The 10,000-nt window shown below is 30.7% G+C and overlaps 1 long non-coding RNA gene across 1 annotated transcript in view; it reads left to right on the top strand.

Moving 5' to 3' along the window:
• LOC136851207 (uncharacterized) overlaps positions 1-10,000 on the top strand; it is a 335,588-nt gene that overhangs the window by 182,149 nt on the left and 143,439 nt on the right. Inside the window, exon 2 of the long non-coding RNA XR_010856809.1 lies at positions 8,193-8,366. This is a non-coding gene — a long non-coding RNA (uncharacterized lncRNA). The remainder of the gene's footprint in view (positions 1-8,192; positions 8,367-10,000) is intronic.

Below are 10,000 nucleotides of genomic sequence, written 5' to 3'. Positions count from 1 at the left end.
CACTTTATTTCAGGACATAACTATAACTTCAGTCCATCAGATGAATAAATTAGCATTTACATATTGAAATTAGCCCGTAATTTTGAGTAGGTTTTTACCTAACAATACTTTATTTATCCAAAGGATTGTAATGAAAAGGCTGATGATTCAGAGTCCAGGATGTTTAAACTGTATCAGAGATCCGGTGTTTAATTTAGATATTTAATCACTCTGGTGCAAAGTCCGAACTGAATTTTGGAAATAAAATGGTAGCGATAAATGGGAAACCCAATAGATATATTATCTTAGTTATCGACGTATGTTTATATACATATATAAATACATATATATATATATAGAGTATTTATTATTTATATAGCAATATACATATAGATGCAGATATTGTATATGATATATATATAAATATATATATATATATATATATATATATATATATTATCTATATGGTATTTATTTACTTTAATATATAAAATAGTTGATAAATGTTGATTAATGGATAAATATTGGCGTTATTATCTTTATAATGATAAATAAAGTATATATCGTCAATTAATATCCCATGGGATGCAGCATATACAATAATAAATTATATTACCATGCATATATATATACATTTTACTATATATATATATATATATATATCCAATTTTATAGCTTTATATGAATCACGGTGATGTTTAATATAATATATATAACTTTATCAAGAATTGGCATATATATATATTTGATAAGAAAATTACTGACTGTTATGGGATATATATATATATATATAATAACAAACAACAGTTGAATATATATATATATATCAGATGAATAAATTAGCATTTACATATATGAAATTAGCCTGCAATTTATATATATGTTTACCTATATTTATATTTTATCCAAAGGATTATATATGAAAAGGTATGAAGATTATATATATATAATCATATCAAGAATTTTAAAAAGAAATATATATATGTGTATATATATATATAAACATGATATTTATATATATATATATATATATTTATATATATATATATATATATATATATATATATATATTATATATAATATATATAATATATATTTATATATATATATATATATTATATATATATATATATATATATATATATATATATATATATATATATATATATATATATATATATATATATATATATATATATATATATATATATATATATATATATATATGGGTTATATATATATATATATATATATATATATATATATATATATATATATATATATATATATATATATATATATATATATATATATATATATATATATATATATATATATATATATATATATATATATATATATATATATATATAATATATATATATATATATATATATATATATATATATATATATATATATATATATATATATATATATATATATATATATATATATATATATATTCATGATGTTGCCTTGTAATACATATATCCTATAATTCTGACATATTTACTTTTTTTTATCATGTGTTATGAGTAATGATAATGGTTGTTGAAGTGTCATTTAGTTTGGCATCAGAACTCAAAAGAACTAATAATCAAATAACTTGATAGCATAATTTAGAATTGATAATACAAGTTTAGAATAAATAATATCTTTCTTGATAAAAGCGTAGTATATGAACACGTGTGTGTTCAGCAAAGACTTGTTTCATTTCAATTGTCATCAGTTGAGATAAGAGAGAATGCTTTGTTTTGGGTTAACGTGATGACAGGTTGGAATAACAAATGCCGATTCGTCCCGTACGAGCACAAGACAAGTGATTTCATGTTGTTACATGCATTGTTCGAGTCACGTACACCACTTTGAAAGAAAGAATACATGTCTTGATCAGTTACACCATGTTTTGTGAGATTGCATTCAAAACGTTTTGTTGGGATGACGTCATTTTCCTCCTAGAAATTTCTCCATGGTATCTCGCACCCAAAATGCTTTAATGACGCCACCTCCATGCTGCTTCAACTTTTTTGTATCTTGCACCCAAAATGCTTTAATGATATCATGTAATTGTTTCACGTGTTACTGGAATTCTAAAATCTGTTTCGTTCTGATTTCCGAGACCAGTTAGTTTGGTTCCCTCTCTCTCTCCCGTTCTTAAAAAGAGATTACTTTTAACGTAGTGTTTTGTGGTCACGTATTAGCATCAACTTTTGAGATCTGAATTTAGTAAAGTTATTTAATTTGTAACGGTGCCTGGTAAAAAAGTGTGTTTTGTGGTAAAGCAGCTGCAGCAAGTGATTTTAAAGAGGTTTTCACAAGTTTGTGTAAGGTAACGTGAATTTTACTTATTAATACCATGGTATAATAAGTTAGGAAATTTTCCCTAAGTGAAATTATTATTGATTAATCTTATGTGTATTTTTGTGTGTTTTCTCTGATTGCAGTCTCTTCATATTTTCACATTTTTTATGTTTGTGATGTAACATTTATTTACATAGCACTTTAAATATTTCTAGGTAATTTAACATTACATACTTGATTTAATATTTCATTTATTAAGATTTTCTTTTCAAATCCTGAGTAATTCTTAATAATTTAAATTTTGCTTGATTAATTTAAATTCCTGATAAAGTTTTTGTGAATTAGTTTTGTTTCATAATTTAATTCAAGAATTAAGTGTTGTGTTATTTTCAAGTAATAATAAATTTTTCAGATTGTGAATTCTAATTATAAACTTTGAATTTAAAAATAAATTTTTGTATTTAATATTTTTTTAGAAAAACAGTGTTTCATTTATTGAGCGCCAGTGAATAGGATTTATGTGTGTGCATAAGGCAAAGTGATAAACATGTTTTGTTCTTTTAGTTTTGCTAAAGTGAATTAAGACCATGGAAACAGTTAGAGTTGTTTGATGGAGTGATGCCCTTTTACTCTAGAATATTTCTAGTTTAATTTTTGATACCTCACACATATTCTGATAAACTTAGTGTGATTTTTTCAAGTGATAAATAGTTTTTTCTTAAGGGATCACTGTTACCTTTAGAGAACTCAGTCGTAATTATTATTGTTATGAGAGTTCAGGTATCTGGCTGAAGTGAGATATATTTTTGAGTTGTGAGATTAGTTGTGTAATAACCAGGTACTTGATACACATCGTGACATTATATATATATATATATATATATATATATATATATATATATATATATATATATATATATATATATATATATATATATATATATATATATATATATATATATATATATATATATATATATATATATATATATATATATATATATATATATATATATATATATATATATATATATATATATATATATTTATAAACATGGCTTTTTTTATAAACGAAATCCAGATATCAAACGAAAATATTTGATTATTCGTGAATATCACATTCTGATAAAGATATTAAAACATTCCTTTGATGAGACATCCCCGCCAGCATGCTTCGTCAGTCTAAGCCAGTCTTATAAATGACTTCGGACTCTCAGTAATAAAAGCTGTCTATGGTGCAACCGAGATGAGGAAATATAACTAGGCATGGTTGTAAAAAGAGTTCAGCCAAACATTATGACATCAGCCAAAAAAGTTGGAGGAAGGCCATACCTTCGTCTGTGTGTGCTTGCGGCAGTGTTGGTGTATGTGTGTTTGTGTGTGTGTATGTATGTAGGTATGAACATTATAGAGAGAGATTCCAAGAACGTGTTACAAGCATGTGATGAAAGTACAGAGTCATTCATTGACCTTCGAGAGGTGACTAGCAACAGCATTTGATAAAAATAGACAAATTTATCAATTGGTCTTTATGGTAGGACAAGATTTTTTTTATAAATGTGTTAAAGATTAAAAAGGAAAAATGATGATCCCAGATTTTTAAAGGGTCTTTTCTAACTGATAAATCATAATGGCGATTCAGTAAGATTTACGTTTATCAGCCATGAGCCCTGTAGGGTAGAGTCGACGTCATGCTTTTATATTTTCCTTTTCACTGGTGGCTACATATTCAGTGCAACTTTTCATTTCAGTAATTATAATAAAGTTTACTATGTTTTTCCATCAAAGGACGAAGGTAAAAGTTACAGAATAGCTGTAATTCTCATACATTAAGCACTCATGTGAACTGAAAATGGTTTATATTGTAACGATTAATATGAGTGTTTTTTAGTAAATTGAAGATATTTCTCTTACATCTAATTTTTATAGTTTATTGACGTCCTCCTCTTTAATGGGACATTTCAGGACTGTTAATAGTATCATATTTTGATCTCTAAAGATTATATTCTATAAATTGGTCTTTGTCTTTTAACAAGATGAAAATCCTGTATAATGAAGGTAAATTCTTCGAATCATAAAAAAATGAGAAAAATAATGAACCCTTTTTTTTTTTATAAAACTACCGAAACTCTTTAATGATGGCAAAGCCTCTAACAGAAATGTAGGACACGCATGTATATTGAAATTCTTTTGTGTTTGAAATAATTGGCTTAATTCCTCTCGGTTCTGGTATACAGTTTGTGCGATCGACACATTTATACGATGCTTATATTGTGATTTTTTTTTATACTTTAACGAAAACAGTTCATGTTTTTGATCTCTATATTTATGGTATAGTACCATGGTAAATGCAATAACAGAGAGAGAGAGAGAGAGAGAGAGAGAGAGAGAGAGAGAGAGAGAGAGAGAGAGAGAGAGAGAGAGAGAGAAAAATTCTTTGGATCCATAGACACAAATGAAAGTTGGGTAGATGGGTTCTGAAAAATGGAATACAGTGCAGAGAGAGAGAGAGAGAGAGAGAGAGAGAGAGAGAGAGAGAGAGAGAGAGAGAGAGAGAGAGATGAATTTTTTTATACATAAATACTAATTAAAGATGGGTAAAAGAATGTGCTGAATAATGTAAGACAGTGCTATGAGAGAGAGAGAGAGAGAGAGAGAGAGAGAGAGAGAGAGAGAGAGAGATTTTTTATACATAAAGAGATAGAAGAAAGCTGAATAATTAAGTATAGCTTAGTTTAACCAGACCACTGAGCTGATTAACAGCTCTCCTAGGGCTGGCCCGAAGGATTAGACTTATTTTACGTGGCTAAGAACCAATTCGTTACTTAGCAACGGGACCTATAGCTTATTGTGGAATCCGAACCACATTATAGCGAGAAATGAATTTCTGTCACCAGAAATAAATTCCTCTAATTCTTCATTGGCCGGCCGGAGACTCAAACTCTGGCCTAGCGAGTGCTAGCCGACAACTCTACCGACTCGCCCAATGAGGAACTAGAGAGAGAGAGAGAGAGCTGAAATTTCTTTAGGGCCATAAAATGAAAGATGGAAGAGGAAAGTACTGAATAACAGGAAACAGTGGAAAAAACGAAGTGGTGCACTGTATATTGACAAAATCTGCATCGAAAGTAAAATTCTAAACGAGTTAGCAGAAAGTGGATTAGGAGAGGATTCCAAAAACCTTTAAACGAAGTCAGAAAGAACAACAGATGAAGTTAACTTCTCGGAACAAAGTGAGTTTGAAGCACAGTCAAAAATTTTGGTCGGAAGAGCTTAATTAAATTATGTTCACGTCTCTGAAACCGTTAATAAAAAGAATTTAGTCAATGAAATGGGAATGGACAACGTTTGTGTATAATGGCGGTGATCATTTCATCTAAATGAAACAAATATTACAGGCTCATAAAACGATGTGCATACAGTCAGTGCAAACAACTGTCGACACACTACAATAACAAATTTCGTACACACGTCAGAAACTTTATCACAAACAGATCACAAACAGACTGAAAAGAACTCAGCGACCGTAAGTGGGGAATGACTCTGGACAAATGCTTGGTAATCGTATGAAGCACTGGTTAGGACTATCAATAAGCCATGAACTTGTATTTAACTGGTGTGATATTTTCGATAACTTAACATGTTAATGACATGTTTACTGCATTGTGGACGCACTGTTATATAGCTACAGACATTAAGGTGAGGAAACTATCCTCGCATTACTGAATAACGCATTTTCATCCTACGACCTTGATAAGAGAAGAGTTGAGGCTCCTCCTCCCCCTCCCCCCTGAACTGTGGCCATCATGAAAAATGACGCGTTGCCTCAGCCTGACATTCCTGAGGCCCCGAGGGCTCCAGATAACTCGGCTCCTCACGCAACCTCAACTCAGCCACTTAAGGAAGCAAACCATCCATTTATATCCTTAAGACCTTCATTTCATGTCCCATTTCTCAGCGATAAAAGACGGAAGTATTTGAGCATAGCTTTTTCCCAAGCACGTTTTATGGTGGTATATTACTTTTGTCCTGCTTGAAAATTGAATCTTTCAGTAATACTTGAAATTAAAGAGACTGCGTCATTCCTTCCATCGTAATTCAGCGTTGTTGGTGCATTTGATTTAATAATGAGAAACAGTCAGGTTTGTTTGTCTTCAATAAGAGTCAACATTGTAGCAAAAAATATTTCTTTTTTATCTTATCAAAATTATTTCTCTCTCTCTCTCTCTCTCTCTCTATGTTTACAATCTCATACTTTTCCTTGAAGCTGTGTTTATCTTTAATGAGAGTCAACATTGTGCCCTAAAATATTGTTGTTGTTGTTGTCTAATCAAGAGTATTTCCAATCTCTCTCTCTCTCTCTCTCTCTCTCTCTCTCTCTCTCTCTCTCTCTCTCTGTTTACAATCTTATACTTATCCTTGAATTAACTTTCATTTCGTTTCGTTTAGAAACTTAAAAAATAGCGCTCTCAGGAACGCCGGGTGATTCTGTTTCTGCTCCAACTTGGCACCTGACCCACGTCTTATGAAAATGACGAGTAGGAAGTTTCGTGTCACGCTCCAGCAAGACAAATGACGGGAGGAAACTTGAGCGACAGGCCAAGTTCCCCGAGATCTCATCTTTCACGCAACGTCGCTTAAGCGCCAGCCATTTCAAATACGGGCATCGCAATTTCAACGGGCATTTTTAAATGCTTAGTTTTTTCCTAAACGGAAAATGTCGTTGATTGGTTACAAGGGTATAAAATACTCATTGGGAGTTTTATAAGGTGGATTGCAATGGAAAATGTTTTCATAAAAAAATTAGCGTAGCTAATGGAAGTTTTTTTTAAAGATGATTTTTTAGCCTATAGTGTGAGATCGAAGTGGCATATTTATATTTCATTACCTAAGTCAATTCATTTTCCTTTACCTCTTCTTCGTTTAACCGTGGGAGTTTAAGTCACATACCTCTGATTAAAGGGAGAGAGAGAGAGAGAGAGAGAGAGAGAGAGAGAGAGAGAGAGAGAGAGAGAGAGAGAGAGAGAGTTAGGGGTGTTCGGTAAATGTTCGAAAGACCTCTACTCCTAATACTAGTTTTTGTTTTATAATTATATATATATATATATATATATATATATATATATATATATATATATATATATATATATATATATATTCATATTTCATTATCTAACATATATATATGTATATGTATATGTATATGTATATGTATATGTATATTTATATATGTGTATGTGTATGTGTGTGGATGTGAGTATGTACATAAAAAATCATTTCCGTCCAGGGTTGTGAAAAAGAAGCAAATGACATTGCCTTCTGCAGAGAAAGATTGTATGAACATTGTTTTCCAAATCGTGTGAAGACTTCTGTCCTCATCCCGCCACAAATCACTGAAACAGAGGAACATTACGTACTGCCCCAAGCTCTTAACAAATGACCTTTCTTCTGGAAAATCATATAATGTTTAGCTTTGAGAGACACCTTCTGATGGACATGTGCTTATTAAAAAATAAATACCATCTCAAGTAATTTTGAAAACATAATATGATCGTCTCCTCCTCAAGCAATAGGTTTTATCATAAGAGATATATCAGAACGAAGCAAAAGAATAAACAAGAGTTACATAATAAGTCAGTCAGGCACAGCAATAATAATGTGTCGATGAATATTTTAAGATTCTTTCTGCTTCCCGTCAAACTTCCATATTCTGAAGGTATTGTCAAAAATACTAGCAGCACTGAGAGCAAACAAATTGTTAATTGCTGTGAAGTGACAGAGAAAGAAACATAGACAGAAAAACATGAGAGAGAGAGAGAGAGAGAGAGAGAAATAATTCACAATTACTATGTCATAGAAAATAAGAGATTAGTACGCTATCCTTATATAAAATATTTTCTATATTTACAGAGATCTTCGCATGCCGCAAGAGCATAGAAAAGACAAAACCGATGATGTACAAAGAAAGGAACAACATTTCTCCAGTAACCTCAAGAAACACAGTTTCCCAGGTCAGACAACAAGTGGATGAAATAGTCACATTAAGCTGAGCGCCTGTTTGGAATTGTGTCGTTCGTTCGCCTGGTAAGAAATTCCAGTTTTTCCTGAGATTACTAAATAATTACTAAAACAACTATGCTAAATAAATGTAGCGAATTGGTTCAGGACATGAAATCATGGGTTGTTCACCTGGGCAGCAAACATTTCTTGACTTATGAGTTAAAACCGATTATATATAAATATATATATATATATATATATATATATATATATATATATATATATATATATATATATATATATATATGTGTGTGTGCGTGTGTGTGTATGTTTGTATGTGTTGGATGTATAGATAAATAGATAGACAGATAGATAGATACCATGAATAGCCAGCATTTAATAGTAACAAGGTTTGGCTAGTAATCTTAGTTTACATCAGTAATTCAAGGCTTTAGCTCTAAACTCCAAGAGCTTAGAGCCTTCTGTGTGAATGCTCTCACAAGAACCAATACATTTTAAAGTCCCCCTTGAGCTCGGCCCTTCCTTTACCTGCCGAATTGCCGCAAAAACGTCACAGACAAAACATCCAGGTATTCTCTCTCTCTCTCTCTCTCTCTCTCTCTCTCTCTCTCTCTCTCTCTCTCTCTCTCTCTCTCTCTCTCTCTTTGTAGGTGCGATATTGTCACCTGTCCAAAGGGTTCCATAGCTGTCTGCATGTATACTAGGAATTAGCAGAAAACGATGTAAAGATTAGCAAAGAAAAATGTTTAAAAAAATTAGTATTTAATTCAAAATTAATAGATAAGCCTTAATTTGATTAGGATCTTGCAGCTCTTTCCTAAAAATTTTCTAATACAGTAATTAACTTTAATAAAAAGAAACCCTAAATCGAAGCGAAAAAAAATTTACAAAGGTTACTGGCTAAAGGGTCATCGTAAAAACCGGTATGGTCGTTAACGTTATGGAGAGAGCCATTATCTTCACTTGTCGCTCCTGGAATTATGAAAACGACACAGCCTAGCAAAACCAGCAGGGGTTAAAGCTCTAGTGTTGTCAAGTTTGTTGAATTCAGACGTTATATTCATTTTTTCAGCCAGCATACTTAGGTCCAATTTAAAATTCTTCCCTGTCATTAATAACGCATCAATAAAATATTCTTGCGATTATTATTATTATTATTATTATTATTATTATTATTATTATTATTATTATTATTATTATTATTATTATATTTCTTTTAAGCACCGAATCAGCGCAAGATGAATGAAGATCTATGGCATGGCCCATGGAGTCCTTTGCAATAAGTTTGCAATTCGTGAATGACTATGGTGAAAAGTTCTCTGATGCTTTCTGTTGTAAATCACAAAAAGAAACCAAAATGAAAGTACGTGTTGATAAAGAGGCAAGTAACACACCGAATTTTCCCGTCACTGTTTCTATCAGTCATAAAGACTAGCTTTATTTTGATGTTTTACTTTTCCACCGAAATGCAATGATAAAGATTCCACATATTAAAATCTTCCACTTGTTAATGTTTCCTGGGATTTGATTCCAAATGAAAGATTCGGTAATTTAGTTCTCAAAATTCTTTAGATGTATATGCCTTCGTATGGGCACAATTATCTGGAATATATTTGATCAGATACAATGAATTAATACGATTCTAATAACAATGTTCCTGTGTAAGAAATAGATTTTGTTATTACAAAATGACAAGT

Source organism: Macrobrachium rosenbergii, chromosome 23 (assembly GCF_040412425.1).
Source record: "Macrobrachium rosenbergii isolate ZJJX-2024 chromosome 23, ASM4041242v1, whole genome shotgun sequence".
Lineage (NCBI taxonomy): Eukaryota > Metazoa > Arthropoda > Malacostraca > Decapoda > Palaemonidae > Macrobrachium > Macrobrachium rosenbergii.
Note: the sequence above shows the minus strand (reverse complement) of the source record. Positions and strands in the feature narration are given on the sequence as shown.